Genomic DNA, 3,401 nt, shown 5'->3' with positions numbered 1-3,401 from the left:
CAAACATAATAATTTATCTCCCCACGTTACTTTTATTTTCTTGTCCTTCTGTTACCCTCCTACCAAACTGGGCCTAATGTCACGATCCGATTCCTAACGACGCCATGAGCATAGAAGATACGCATGCTGGTTGGCTAAGAACATTCATTGACTGGGAATGGTTCCAGGGAAGGGGCGTGCAGGACCACAAGATGGTACTTCTTCAGAGTTCAGGCAGGTCGACTCGGTTCAGTTCGAGGTGCTTGTCGCTAGTCTTGGACTTGACTATGAAGAAGGGAATTGGCCATCCCTGCACAAATTGGTCGGGAGCTGGAGCCGTTCCCCTGACGAGGCCATGGTAGGTCGAAACCAGTCAGCATGTATCCTTGGGAGGGCAGGTCGTAGTGGCTGACCAGGGCGCTTGCGCGAGCTGAAGCAACGCCTTGGTGCCGCACGGGCCGTGCCGCTGCACCAAATCTCTAGGCCCGTGACAAATGGTATCAGAGCAGGACTTGGGGAAAAGCACAGAGGTGTGCCCCCTTGTCGATCCGGGGGTCTTGAGAATGAAGACGGTGCACAAAAGTGTCGGTGGGCAATCAATGCTATTGGAGGAGAGCCTCCATCTCCCCATGAAGATGCGTCCTTTAAGCCGGAGGGCCGCGCGCATCGGATGGCCAGAGGGCCGCGGGCACCAAAGTTCTTGCAAGTTCAAGAGGCGTGCAAACCGTTGTGAAGGGCGGGTATCAAGTCAGCCGGAGGGCGCTTGTTTGCTCGGGGTGTCGCGGAGGCGGCATAACGTGGGGTTGCGTCCCGAAGAAGTGGGCGTCCCTTTAGCCCGAAACCCTATCATTGGGCGAGTGCAGCCCGGGGTTGTACAAGGAAGCGATGGTGGGCAGGCGAGCATACCACTTGGAGGAGACAGGCTTTGGAATGTTGGACGCAGCGGAGTCAGCGCCGCACTGCGACGAGGGCGTCGTAGGATTTGGGTGGGGGAGAATGTCACGATCCGATTCCTAACGACGCCATGAGCATAGAAGATACGCATGCTGGTTGGCTAAGAACATTCATTGACTGGGAATGGTTCCAGGGAAGGGGCGTGCAGGACCACAGGATGGTACCTCTTCAGAGTTCAGGCAGGTCGACTCGGTTCAGTTCGAGGTGCTTGTCGCTAGTCTTGGACTTGACTATGAAGAAGGGAGTTGGCCATCCCTGCACAAACTGGTCGGGAGCTGGAGCCGTTCCCCTGACGAGGCCATGGCAGGCCGAAACCAGTCAACATGTATCCTTGGGAGGGCAGGTCGTGGTGGCTGACCAGGGCGCTTGCGCGAGCTGAAGCAACGCCTTGGTGTCGCACGGGCCATGCCACTGCGCTAAATCTCTAGACCCGTGACACTAAGGAGAAGGTGAGCAGGTGGGAGCCCCGCATAAAATGGTGTGGGGTGTGTGAGTGCATATGTTGCTTACTAACATCCTTAGACACCGGCTCCACCCTGTTTTTCTCCTAAATTTGAAATTATGAAAAATTACTTCAAAACCCTTCTTACACTTTTATTTATTTATTTTTTTAACAATACTTAGTTTCTCACTAGTAAGAATTTACAACATACTCACCGTTGATGTACACCAATAATAAATGGATACGTCTTATTTTAATTATCAAATTATAGATGATAGTCAAATTACTATCTCTGATTTGGTATGTGAGTATACACTATTTTTTATTTTGGTAATTAAAGATAACATGTCAATTTATTATTGGTCCACATCTCCACATCACAGTGAGCATGTTGTAAATTTTTACTAGTGAGCATCTAAGTATCGTCGGTTTTTTAATTCCATAATTTTCCTTATTTATCAAGTTTAGGACTTTTTGGTCTTGTTACATAATATTAGTAGAGGGGAATCTATTCTCGATTCATTAAATAACATAAAAACTTTAATCTTGTTGTGATTTTTTTTTTTTTTTTGCTTCACGTATATTAGCTCTATTACACACGTACCATTCAAATTAAGAATGCGATTAAAAAATAAAACTTTAAAATTTTATTTTTCAAATTTTTACCAACGCAGCTATATCTTTGAGGTGGGATGAGATAGGATTGAATGCGTGAGAAAAGCATGAACATTTACAACCAATGTGCAGAAAAAATAACTCTCTCTCACAAAATGCTACTACCTCCGTCCCAATTTGATACTCCACAAGGAAAGAGCTGATGAATGGACTAAAAGGAAGGAAGGAAGAAGCACTGGGCTCGAGAGGACACAATTATTGGGACTCGCACACTTAATTCACCACCCAATTTTTTTTTATTTTTTTCCAACTTTGCGTACAAAAATAAATATGATTTAAATAAAATTATTTCTACCCAATCATAAAAGCACGTACAACTTACTATTTGAGTTATGACCCTAGTACTAGCCTACTATTATCCATTGCCCTTACGGCGAATGGCTCCGCTGTAAATAAACTGTACCCACTTGTTACTTTTTTCTGTTTTTCTTTTTTTTTCAAGTCCCAATAGGGATTTAAAGTCTCAATTTTGTGCCGTAACATATATGGTGGCAATGTTGCAGGTTGAGAGTTTAATTGAACCTATATATATTCAAAATAGAAAATTTTCTCTTCTAAAAATATCTAAAATATTTAATCTTAAGTTGAGCTCGGGTAAAAACAAAGAAAAATAAATAAATCTCCTCATCCTATAGGATATTGTTCACTTTGCCTACTCATCTCTGGATTTTGTTCAAAGCTCGTTTACATGATTAATGAGTAGCCACGTCATTAAATCAATAATTGATTTTAGGTTAAAACCCATTCCACAATTAAACTTATAAAATGACTATTTCATTTTCAAATAATAAATTTTTTTTTTTTTTAAAAAAAGGTTCACAAAATACGTGCCCTTATATTCCAAGTCCAAAAATCAGTATCACCATTGCCTTCTACCATCATCGCATTCCACCCCAACCATCGCTGCCTCCATTGCCTTCCACCACAATCACTACCATCATATCACCGTTGCCGCCTCTAACCATCACACCACTACCGCCTCCACTATCTTCCACCAACGCCACCTCCACCGACTTCCACCATTATCACTGCCTTTGACCATCACCATCTCCATTGCCTTCCACTATCATTATTGCCACCATCACTTACACCATTGCCACCTTTCACCAGCCACCACCGTCACTGCCACCACTATTGTCATCGCCGCCGCCGCCGCCGCCGCCGCCACCACCAACTTTCACTACCGCCACCGCCTTCACCATCGTCACCTACGCTGTTTCTATCATTGCCACCTTCCATCATCGTCACCTACGATGTCTTCTCCCACTACCACCTTCCACCACCACCACCTACACTATTGCCTCCCACCACCATCATTACCTACACCACTGAGCCTTCCATCATTACCACC

The sequence above is a fragment of the Cornus florida genome, unplaced genomic scaffold (genome assembly GCF_030987335.1).
Source record: "Cornus florida cultivar Cherokee Brave unplaced genomic scaffold, ASM3098733v1 CherokeeBrave_3.0.0_Hap2_Chr10, whole genome shotgun sequence".
Taxonomy (NCBI): Eukaryota; Viridiplantae; Streptophyta; class Magnoliopsida; order Cornales; family Cornaceae; genus Cornus; species Cornus florida.
Note: the sequence above shows the minus strand (reverse complement) of the source record.